General features: G+C 44.3%; 1 protein-coding gene across 3 annotated transcripts in view; it reads right to left on the bottom strand.

Moving 5' to 3' along the window:
* Window positions 1-13,026, bottom strand: part of LOC135902106 (uncharacterized) — a 267,015-nt gene that overhangs the window by 64,198 nt on the left and 189,791 nt on the right. The gene's annotated exons all lie outside the window — the stretch shown is intronic.

The raw sequence follows: 13,026 nt of genomic DNA, 5'->3' as shown, positions 1-13,026 counted from the left end.
CAAACACACTAAAAATGCTGCAGAAAGAATAATGTTTTAATAACCGATTTGCAAGCAGCATATATATTATATATAGTAGCTATTTATAGATAGTGAATCTTTTAGTAGCAAACAATAGAAGAAAAAAAAGAACGTAACTGTTTTTTTACTGCAACTGGTTGTGTTTTCATAAGTGTTTAGTGTTGTTGGGACGCTGTATGCCACAGTTTGATACTTATAGGTTGTACGAAATCGAGGTATAGACCATATATGGGTGTTTCTTGTAGGTGCTGTAATAACACGACGCTCTAGACATGATAGGACTGTAATAAAGTCCTAGAGTTCTCTGTTTGAAAAGTAGAGTGTGTTCTACAAGCGGTATGAGTAAATGTTGTCAACCCGAACTATACTGAACCTTTCAAATGATTTGCATGTAGTTCCCAGACGTTCAATGTTTCCAACGTAGCGAATTATCCTTTTTTATAGAACAAGTATTTTATTTACTTTTCTTTTTGTTGTTGTGCCCCAAATCAACGTACAATAATTTAAATGTGAGGTAAATTATGCGTGATATATTTGAAGTTCGGCCTTGAGTGGCAGCAGACTACGGCCGCGAGACACGACTCCTCTTACAGATGAGATTTTCCAACATATGTAGTTAACGTGAGCATCCCAACTTAAGTTAGATGAAAAGTAAACCCCAAGTATTTTATGCGCATCAACAATATATATTTGCTGTGACTCAAGAATTAACGGCTGGTGAGTAGGCACTATTTCATTTTTAGCATGAAATATAACAACTTTAGTTTTATTTGGATTAATCTTTAGTCTATTGATTTTTGATCACGAGGAAATCTCGGAAAGTACGTCGTTAGCTCTGGATATTAGATGAGGCAGGTTAATGACAGAGATAAGTATCGTTGAATCAACTGCGTATATTACGTACTTAACTGTTGAGTCCATGTGCACGATATCGTTGACGTAAACATTGAACATCAGGGGACCCAGAATACTCCCTTGTGGTACACCACAAGTGATAGGTAAGAATGACGAGTTACATTTATTATTGTGCACACTCTGGAATCTATTTTAAAGACAAGATTCCAGTAAAGATAAGCAACTACCACAAATGCCATTCGATTCTAGTTTGTGCAAAAGAATGCTGTGGTTGAGGGAATCAAAGACCTTGCTGAAATCTAAAAAAAGAAATACTGAGCATGAATGGGCACGGCGTGGGCACGGCGGAGGCAACGAGACCATGCGTCTCACGAATCCCTTCTTGTTTATTGTGCAGGCCGTGCTTTTCACTTTTTCACCTGTACCGGCCGAGGAACTGAACACCGACAATCAACCAAATGCCACTACGACTGCGCATCAAGTTGCCGGGTTTGACACATCGATTCACGGTGCCGACGATTGTCTATGGAGCCTGCGCGGTTGGAGAGCTACGCCAGACGTTCACGTGACACAACGTCATCTACGTCTCCTACATGGGTGTACTTAAAGGACTGCAGTGCACGGATCACGACCAGTGGGCACGGCGGAGGCACCGAGACCATGCGTCTCACGAATCCCTTCTTGTTTATTGTGCAGGCCGTCCTTTTCACTTTTTCACCTGTACCGGCCGAGGAACTGAACACCGACAATCAACCAAATGCCACTACGACTGCGCATCAAGTTGCCGGGTTTGACACATCGATTCACGGTGCCGACGATTGTCTATGGAGCCTGCGCGGTTGGAGAGCTACGCCAGACGTTCACGTGACACCAACGTCATCTACGTCTCCTACATGGGTGTACTTAAAGGACTGCAGTGCACGGATCACGACCAGTGGGCACGGCGGAGGCACCGAGACCATGCGTCTCACGAATCCCTTCTTGTTTATTGTGCAGGTGAGGCAGGACCATTTGGTTCATTCTTACCGTAGCAACAACGTATGCCTCTTGCTTCTGCCGTGCCCACGGTCCATTTTTGATCTTACATTGATGATGTATCACTGTTTTGTTAATCTGTTACCATGCTGTGGGGACATTGAATCTAATCCGGGTCCTTCTACTGATGACATTCTTAAAATCATACTCGACGACATACGAGACCTCAAGCAAACAACGAACAGTAAATTTAAAGAGTCTACCGACAAATTGAATGCCATTGACATTAAATTGGATAACTTAGCTTCAACGGTCACCAAATGTACGAGTAAAGTTGATGCCTTGCAAGAGACAGTCGACAGCTTACTTTTGAAGATTGACGACCTCGAGAACCGAAGCAGACGCAGTAACCTCATCATTTTTGGAGTAAAGGAAGCAAAAGGGGAGGATATTGCCTCTCTTGAGCGGACTGTATCGAAAAATATCCTTGACGACCTGTTGAAGCTGCCCAACGTGGGCATTGAACGAATTCACAGAATCGGTAAGCCAACAAAGAATAAGTGTCGTCCAGTTATTCTCAAGCTTGTTGATGGGAGAGACAAACTTAGGATTTTGAAAAGCTGTGCTAAATTGCGAGATACAGAATTCAGTATTTCGGAGGACTTTTCGCCTAGGGTACAGTCTATCCGCAAGAAGCTATGGGCAAGTACCAAAGTAAACAGGTCCAAAGGGGATAAAGTCATCCTTGTTTTCGACAAGGTTAGAATCAATGGGACCCTTTACTTTTGGAATGAGGCGCGGAACGAACTTGTTCAGTCTACTAGGCAATGACCACGCTCTTGGGATGATTGCACCCAACAATGCAATCCAAACAACCCCCCTCCTCAGCCGACAGTTCCTCACAAACAAAGAGCTTTATCCTTAATGAATGTCAACGCTAGAAGCATTGTAAATAAAAACGACGATTTAGAAGGTTTACTCATTGCTTACGATCCTGACATCACCGTGGTCACAGAGACTTGGCTTCACGATAGCATAAATGATGCAGATGTTGTACCTGTCACGCATGAAATCATCCGTTACGATCGCTGTTCAAGAGGGGGAGGTGTGGCACTTCTGATAAAGAAAGGCACTCAGTATACGCTGGTCCCACACCATAAGCAGATTGAAATGGTGTGGATAGCTGCCAAACTTTCCGGCCAAAACGCACTTATCGGAGCTGTCTATAGGCCACCCAATGCTGATATTTCTATGCTGGAGGCACTACATGACTTCCTATACGACAACAAAAAGCGCTACAGTTGCGTTATAATGAGTGGCGACTTCAACATGCCTAATATAGACTGGGACTTGATGAGTGCTACTTCAACATGCCATCACGCGGATCTGTTGCTAGACATCGCATATGCGTTCGATCTACACCAGGTAGTGCATACCCCCACGCGCCAGACTGCCGTATCAAGTTCGATTCTCGACCTCGTCTTCATATCCGAAAATGTCAGTCAACTAGGTTATACTGTTGATATAGTGCCCGGTATATCGGACCATTTCTCTGTCCTTTTTAAAAGCCAACTGTGGCGTAAAGCTGAGCGCAACAAGCCAAGGGCCTACTATGATTTTAATAATGCAGACGATGTCAGCATATTAGATTTCTTAGAACTAGACTATGATTTCTTTTTACAGTGCCACAGAAACTTTACAAGTGTTAATAGTTTGTGGCAGCACTTCAAATGTTCGGTGCGTCATCGCATGAACAAATATATCCCGAAAAAACATAATAGCAAACGTCGAAGCCCCTGGATAACGCGCGAAATCATTCATATAAAGCGGCGCGTAAAACGATTATCGTCTAAAAACCAGAGAGATAGCGGCACCTTGGCTGAGCTGCGATCGGACTTGCGTTCGAAAATAAAATCGTCCAGATTCACTTTTTTTAACGTCAAAATGCACAACTTCCTTTCCAGCGATCCGAGAAAGTTTTGGCTTCACTTGACGCAAAAGAAGGAACCAGTTAACAAATTGAAAATACACGATAAGGACGTCATTGACGCAACTTGTATAGCAACGGCATACAACGACTATTTTTCGTCCGTTTTTCTGCGCAGTGCCGATAACAATATAGATTTCAGCCACGCAACTATGTATGAACTTCCAGAGCTAATAATCACAGAAGAAGGTATTTTTTCAGCATTGCTTAGCTTAGACATTAGGAAATCTTCGGGACCCGACGAAATCCCCAATGCATTTTTGTTTAGATACGCGGAGTGGTGTGCCAAGTATCTTTATGTTATTTTTAGCAAAAGTTTGGAGAAAGGAGAAGTTCCTTCCGACTGGAAAATAGGCAAAATTGTACCAATACACAAGACTGGCGATAAGCTCACAGTAACTAACTATCGCCCGGTGTCGTTGTTGCGCACAGCTAGCAAAGTACTAGAACATTTCCTTTTCAAACATTTAAGCAGCATCCTAGAAGGCAACAATTTCTTCATGAACAGTCAACACGGATTCAGGCGTGGCCTTTCAACAGTGACACAGTTACTCCATATTACTAATGATTTGTTTGCAGTTCTTGATAACAGTGGCCAGGTCGACATAATCTTTCTAGACTTTGAAAAAGCCTTTGACCGCGTGTCGCATTCCAAAATGATATTAAAACTAAAGCATCTCTTTAGAAATGAGCGTATTCTGAGGTGGCTCGACTCTTACCTAACGCATCGCCAACAATATGTTCAAATAGGTGACTCTAAATCATCAATGCTTCCAGTCCTTTCAGGCGTACCTCAAGGGTCCGTCCTTGGACCATTACTTTTTCTTGTTTATCTGAATGATCTCTCACTTGACACTGCTGTACAATGCCGATTTTTTGCGGATGACTGTGTTGTTTATCATGCCATTCAAACTAAAGATGATCAATTACTCTTAAGTAATTCTCTAACCTCAATTGCTAATTGGTGCCAGACCTGGAAAATGAGCCTAAATATCCCTAAGTGCTCCCAAATGACCGTAACAAAAAAAAAGAGTCCACTATCGCATGCATACACAATTAACGACGTTGGCGTTACTCTTGTTGATACGTTTAAATATCTGGGCATTGAAATATCTCGCGATTTAAGATGGAGTGCGCACATTAAAAAGATAGTTTCGACAGCCTCAAAAAGACTATGGTTACTGCGGCAACGTCTGAAGCACTGTACAAGCAAGACGAAACTAGTTGGTTATACTTCACTGGTGCGTCCTCTACTTGAATATGGTGATGTCGTTTGGGACCCACACACTAAAACTGATACAGATAAGCTGGAAAAAGTACAAAAAAAAGCACTCAGGTTTATTTTTAATGCCTACGGAAGACAAGTATCACTGTCTGATCTCCGTTCAAGGTCTGGCCTTCCAACACTGGAGGAACGCCGTAAGCTACACCGTCTGAAGATGCTTTACACGATAGTGAACGGCCAAACTAAAATGAATTTTGAGGAATACTTAGAGTTTAACACGTGTAGAAGTACCCGCGGAAAGCACGAACTTACCCTTATTGTACCCCAGGCTAGAACTATCGCTTATCAATTTTCATTTTTTCCTAGAACGATAAGAGAATGGAACAGGCTTCCACAAGAGGTAACGAACAAACGTACTGTTGACTCTTTCTTATCGGCCATTTCTCAGTTGTGAGCGAAGCACGCAATTCCTTTCGTACCGAATTTTTATTCAACTCATGTCATTAGCTTCAGAGATATTGTTCTGCGCAGTAGCGTACAAGTATGATCTGTGAAGCACTGTGTGTGTGTGAGCTTGCTGTGTTCGAATTTTATTTTGACTTTTTTGCTTGTACAGTATCCCTTTGTATTTTCTATGTACCACTCCTGCTTTGGCTGCTAAAAAGCAGCTGGCAGTATTTTCAAATAAAATAAATAAATAAATAAATTCGTTTTTTTCAATGCGATGAACTATAGCTTCTTTCAGTGTCAGCAGTGCAGTTTCAGTAGACCTGCCGCTTCGAAAGCCAAACTCTGCGTCTGTTAGAACCTTAAATTTATTGAAGAACCGCGTAATTCGAACAAAGATAATCTTTTCTAGGCACTTAGAGAAGACAGGAAGGACAGAAATAGGTCTGTAGTTACTTTCTATGTTACGATCTCCTCCCTTAAAATTGACTGATATTCTGGCTCTTTTCGTAGCTTCTGGAAAAACTCCAGATTCAATAATTAAGTTAAAGATATGTGCAAGAACTTCTGTTATGAAATGTATAACGTATTTTATAGGAGAGATCTGCAAATTATCGGCATCGAGTGATTTCGTTATATTTAAGCACGTAAAAGTGTGACCCACTTCATTTTTATCTGTTGGATCAAGAAATATGCTCTGCTTCATATTACCGCGTCCTGTAGCCAATTCCATGTGTTCATTACATGGAGTTAGTGCGTTTAAGAAGTGGTTGTTGAAGTTATTTGCGAGTGATGTGCCAGTTAAATCGCGACCGCCAAGGGCATGTTTATTTTCGCGCCCAAGTATATTATTGATGAGCTTCCAAGTGGCGTTACATCGTTGTCGACCAGCATTTTCAAAAATACGACGATAATAGGCTTCTTTGGCACGTCTGAGTTCTGCATTTAGTCCATTCACAAGTTTCTTAAATTCTTTCAACGCGTCCATAGAGCATGTGCGCAAGAATGATTGATAACAGATATTTTTACTTTTTATCATTTTCAGATCTACAACTACAACTCAATAAGCAGCTCCTGAATATGCTTACGCAGATAAGGACAACAGCGCACGATGCGGGCTACGCTTCCCTGCATCAGAAATCCAGAAAATTCTTTATACCAAAGTGGTCATAGAGATCCTTGCTTTATAATTTCAATGAGTGGACCATGCCTACCTTCTCCCAACTGTATCATAATAAAATGAACTAAGCTCATCGTTTTAAAAACAATGACTGTCCATGTCCGATGCTTAAACAGACACATTTTCAACGAGCTGGTTGTGTAGCGTATCAAATATCTTCGAAACAATGGCTCTGACGCTTCGTTCGCTAACTATTTCAGCATCACTCTATAATAATGCCACAACGCTTTAAGATGGGCGGCTATACACAGAGTATGTAATTATTTAACTTGGATAACAATTAAATACGAAGCAATTTCCTTGCCTAGTCGGAGACAAGGTAACAGAAAGCTTCGTGTGCAAGTGTGCGCCCGTTTTCTCATTACAAATGGGGGCCGATCCCGGGAATAGTGGAGCTCCAAATGACTCCGGACATAGTGCAAGCAACCCCTGCATATAGTGCGAATTAAGACCGACTGATTGTCAAAACTCAAACAAACACCAGATATAACATATATGAAGGTGGCCTACGGCGCCAGGTGAACGCCGCCATCGGCAGTTTCAACACGACAGCGTTATGGCACGTTCACACTGGGTAATCCGGCGTCTACAGCGAACGAAATTATCCTGCCGCTGAAATTCGCGTCATGCACAGTGGTTGCCCACCGCGCCGCCGCAACGCGATACAGAGCCATCTACCGTGTAGGACGCTAACCTCCAAGCAAGCGCTTATATACCGGATGTTCCCGTGGCACGAAACTAGAGAGTACGAGAATGGGTGAGTGGGTCCAGCGGACGGTTTCACAAGCATTTAGGGTTTTGCATACAACGCTGAAATTGCGGCGGCACTGCCGTCGCCTTCTCTTGAAGCTTCGCCTGTTTCGGCAGCGCCCATTGACTGAGGCGAGCTCATGGGCTGAGTGGTTGTCGTCTCCTCGATGCACCATTCTTGTCGTTTCGTTAACACTGTTTCCGTCGCTTTTTCTCAATTTTATTGACTGCAGGCTGGTGGGCAAGCAAATCAGTGTTTCCGCCGACGAATATCAGAACTATATGCAGCAGAGTGAAACGCCTGTCAAAGCTCCATGCAGCTGAGGTAGGGTCTCCGACGCAACTGCGTCCGACCGGCGTGCGGAGCTGATCAATAAGGTGAAAGCGATGGTGGCGCCACTAATTTTTTAATAAATAAATCTCCTCAGCGGAGAGGCCGCCGTGGACCCACTGCCACTTCCTAGTACACCGAGTACACCCTATAGAAACTGCGCAGTCATCTCCGCTCGCGTAGAGTTCGCGTGTTTTTATTTTGGCCTCGTCATCACTGCTTGCAACGACAACAATAAACCCTGAGCAAGAAGAGGCAGCATTGACAGGCCTGCTGGCGAGCACCTACCTGGCGATGCGTGACGCGCAGAAGCATACGCTGAAGAGACGACACCACCGGCGTTGGTGGGTTCGTCCTGCTTTGCATGAGCGCGCGTCGCCTGGTCAGGCCACCTTGTCAGGTCGCTTAGTCCTTGTGCTTTGCGTGGTACTTGTCGACAAGGATGGGGTGGTTACGCACCAATTCGATGAGCATTTCCAATGTCGCGACGTGTTCGAAGACTGCTATATGACGAGCGCGTCGAGCTTGGCCACCATCTTTCGAATTGCTGAGACGCGCCCCGATTTGTTGGCGGTGAGGGAATCCGGCGGCAGCTGCCGGAAAAGTCGGTCCGGGAGCGATCGGCGCGAAAGGGGCTGTTCCAGCGGATCTCGCAGCTGCCGAACTGGGTTCCGCCAAACTGCGCGCCGCTCCAGACGCCGAATGCCTCAGTGTGAACGCGCCATAAGGATCTCGTGTCGCAGAAAAGCCGGTGGCGGCGGCGATGGCCACGAGCGAAAAATCCCGGAAGGCAATTCGTGAATAAAAACAACTTGCAAGACGGGCTGAGTGGGAATCGAACCAGGGTCTCCAGAGTGTGAGACGGAGACGCTACCACTCAGCCATGAGTTCGATGGTTCAAAACGCTACAAAAGCGCCTCTAGTGAATGAGGTGTTGCCTCAGAAACGTGCCGTAGAAAGTTGTACTGTGGTGTATATCGGTAATTATGAGCATGTAAATTACAGAAGTAGCAGTTAAACGAGTAGAAAAATACGTTTCCGCTACATTTCTTCTGTGCTTGGCGCACATGCAGAGCCATCTTGCGGCAAACACAGAAGACCCCCTCTTCGTAATGTACAGCGCTGCCCCGACAGGGCACGCCACCCACCCTCTTCTCCCCTTCGTCTCGTTTGAGCGGATTGGGGCCGTGCGGAGACTGGTGCGAGGATGCCTAAATACCCTTGCGTTTAATAAGTTTTCTCACTCTCTCCCCTTCCAACTTCCAGCCTGCGTCACTCGAACCGTCGTGTTTTTTTGTTTTTTTTTTTAAATGCGCGTAAGGAGATAATGTCATCTCGTAGGGGCGCCGTCTACTATACGTGTAATAAAAATAACACAGAAAACCCACCATGGTGGCTTAGCAGCTATGGCGTTGCATTGCTCAGAACGAGATTGTGGGATCGAATTCCGGCCGCGGCGGCCGCATTTCGACGGAGGCGAAATGCAGGAACGCCCGCGTCCCGTTGTTGTGACTTCGGGGTGGAGGACGAGAAACGGACTCTTTCCGCAGACGAAGAAGAAACAGAAAAACTGTATACAATATTTACAGATAGTGAATGATAGCACACATCGCGATGTGCGTCGCGATGTCTAGTGAGCCAGTCGCCGTGCCACCTCTCGTGGTTCTAGGCACGACAGAGTCTGCAAAACATCAGCTTCCGGTATTTGAATCGCCCGCGCCCGGAACAGCTGCCCCCGGCTCTTCGAGCCAGCCAGACCATGCATCTACAGCCGAGCTGCAAATTCTTCGTCGTAGTGCACGTGTGCGACATCCCCGAACAGATATAAATCCAGCGATTTTCGGAATTAATCTAAGGGGGAAGAAGTGTTATAGCATGACATCGCATATCATTGCGCAGCCAGTGCACGCACTCCTTTTGCACGAATCACGTGTTCCTTTGTCTATATAAGTGCAATGTGAAATAAACGCTCATCCTTTTGCTTGTTAGAATGTTGCCTGTTCGCTTTATTGCATCTAGGTTTATTGTCCTGCAGCCAAAGTCTGACTTCTGAATAAACTCGGTAAAGCTGCTCCAGTGCTATACATTCAAGCTCCTTGTCCTGATTGCCATACAATTCTGCACATTTGAGCCAATCTTTGCATTGCCCTAATTGCATTACTGCAGCTTTTCGGCGGCACCTACAGTATGCAGGCCCCATTTTTTTTACAGGCCATTCCCGTACATCGGAGAAGGCGCTCACCGAAAAGACAAAGACGATTGTCGGAAAGCCGTTGTAATTGCTATCGACACGCCATCTTGGCTCTACCCTAAAGTTATACGTTGTGAAAATAGTTCCCCTTATTTTCTCTTCCCCTATCGTCGTCACAATTTGGTGGAAATGTGAGGCAGTATAGCTTATGGGTCATCGCAAAGCTTATGTATAAGAGTGGTCATAGAGGGTACGAGCAGAAGCTTGCGATAATCATAGTTAGCATTGCGATAATATATAATAACACTACGGAACAGGTTGAGGGAGGAGTACAAAATAGGCCAATATTGCGTTCAGAGGGTTGTAGGTGTAGAATCATCATAAATACATCTCGCCTCTTCCACACCCCCATCCCCTATCACAGGAATATCTAAAACCAAGATATTAGTATGCTAAAATCACAGACACGCAATAAATAATACAAGTGTTAGAAAATCAGCTTGGCAGACGCGAGTACCTGCTACATCAATAGTGCAGGTCTCATGGCTGCGTCTTGACCTCCTGCTTACATAAATTTTAACATTTTCAAAATAACCGCCAAAAGACCACGCACTATATTCATTGGTAGAAATGTGTAGAAGTTGTTTAGGCGCATTATAGTCACACATTTTTGTGAAAATTTCCGCCCATTTGGTTTAGATAGTTGTCACGACACAGACGATCTGTCTTGACAATAAGTGCTTTCAAAATACAGCGGTTGACATAGAAACTCAGGATGCTTCACCAGTACGCCAACCTGTTTCATGATGTTAGAGATTCCTGTCTGTGTTAACGCGAATGAAAATAGTTTTCACAACAAAGATCCCAAGGAGGCAGTTTGTTAACTTAGATGCTGCTATTATCATCCACCAAAGGTATTTAAACAAAAAATAAGCTTTCACTCTTGTTGCATACCAGTCAGTAATAATAACAGACTTTACGATCACTTATAACGCTGAGAGGTCTTCCGGCCTAAGGAGGTTATTATGTCTTATAGACACCCTGTAACACACCAGGAAAAGCTTGTTGAGCGGCACCGAAGGCATCATCTTCGTGAGGCGATATTGTGTTGTTTGTATATAGAGCGTGACATAAAGAGTAGCCATATCATGATTGGTTAAAAATGTTATGTGCAACAGATGTTTAAACTATGTTTCGAGTACAGTGAAAAGCTTCGACATTGCGTTTTGCAGCCACTTTAATTATTGCATAGCCGTAACCGAAGTGTCGCAACCAACATGTCAAGCACTTTGGCACGCCAGCAGCCACCACGCGGAAGCTCCTGTCACTATAAATGTGGTGCCATCGCCTTCGAGAAAAGACTGCACGTTGTCAGATAGTGGAGGCCTCGCAAATTACACCAATTGGTTGGGCAGGCATGGCAACTATGTCACGCCGACTTTCCTTAATGCCTAATTCCTATTGGCGTCACTCAGTGTGATGGGCGAGCGATTGGTGACATCGAAAACTTGAATAAATGACAGCTCTCATTTTGCTTGTATTTTGAAATTTCTCACCGATAACCTGGGTTTGTGTGCGGTATTTATTTATTTATTTATTTGTTTATTTATTAAAATTTCCTTATAAACCTCGTATGGGGCATTGGCTAGGGGGGGGGGGGGGGGGCGTAGCAGAACGACTAAAAGAGTATATTGACACGTATCCTTATCTTTATCGGGCGTCCACGTTTCGCCGCTTAACAACTGTAATCGCACAGCGAGGGACGCGCCTGAATGTATCCGATGTTTCTGGAAAGTTATCGATGCTTCTACCCGGCTGTCTGTTGTCGCCGAACCTTGTGTTATCTGATTTCATCGCGTAACGCGAATGGTGTAGAACTTTGTGGAAGGCACACGGGTCCGAACGATTAGTCTGGAACATTCGACGACTGCTCTATAAAAGCCGACGCGCTTGACCCGCTGATCAGATTTTCGACGATCGCCGACTGTTTTCGCCGCTGTCGTTGCGCTTTAAGTGTAGCCTGTTTTGTGGGCACAGGTTCGCCCAATAAAAGCTAGTTTTGTCTTTCACAGTACTGCTACTGTGTTCTTTCTTCACGGTCACTACCACGTGACAATATATATTGGGCATATACCAAAACATAATATTGTCACGCGGTGGTGACGTTGAAGAACACAGTAGCAATACTGTGAAAGACAAAACTAACTTTTATTGGGCGAACCTGTGCCCACAAAAACAGGCTACACTTATAGCCCAACGATAGCGGCGAACACGGTCGGCGATCGTCGAAAGTCTGATCAGTGGGTCAAGCGCGTCCGCTTTTATACACCGGTCGTCGAATGTTCCAGAGTAATCGCTGGGACCCGCGTGCCTTCTACAATGTCCTACATTATTCGTGTCGCGCACACATGCTATCAGATTGCACAAGGTTCGGTCACAGACAGCGGATGGAAGCATCGATAACATTCCAGAAACTTGCGATACATGCAGGCGCGTCCTGCGCTGTACAATAACATTTGTTAGGCGCTGACACGTGTAGCCCGATAATGACAAACAAGTACGCGTGTCAATATACATATATTATATATAGACAGTATAAAAATGTACGCACATGATCTTGTACAAACATTAAAGCATTCCATAAAGTAGTAGGAACGGCAGTGTAATTATTATAGAAAAGACAGAAGATATCGTTCTTTCGATAAAGATGTAAAAAATATAGCCCCTCGAATTTCGTTGGGCGAAAAATACAAGAATAATAAGTGAAATAACGAACTCATAAATAAGTGAGCACACAACCGGAAAACAAAAAAAAAAGTGCATCTTCCATTTTATTGAAGTTGGCCGTGGAGTATTTCCCTACGAGCTGGCAGAATTTATCGGGATTTGTTTCGGATACAATGAAATCAGGAAAAGCGTTCCACAACACTATGGAACGATGAAGCGCCGACCATTTGAATGCATGAGTGTTCACGTAGACGCGCGTGAAGCTGAGGTGATTATAGAATCTGCGAGATGTGCAAGGTGCGATTTGAAGCAGTAAAGAAGATTTGCCAGTTGCATG

This window comes from Dermacentor albipictus, chromosome 3 (genome assembly GCF_038994185.2).
Source record: "Dermacentor albipictus isolate Rhodes 1998 colony chromosome 3, USDA_Dalb.pri_finalv2, whole genome shotgun sequence".
NCBI lineage: Eukaryota > Metazoa > Arthropoda > Arachnida > Ixodida > Ixodidae > Dermacentor > Dermacentor albipictus.
This window is presented reverse-complemented; position numbering and strand designations above follow the sequence as displayed.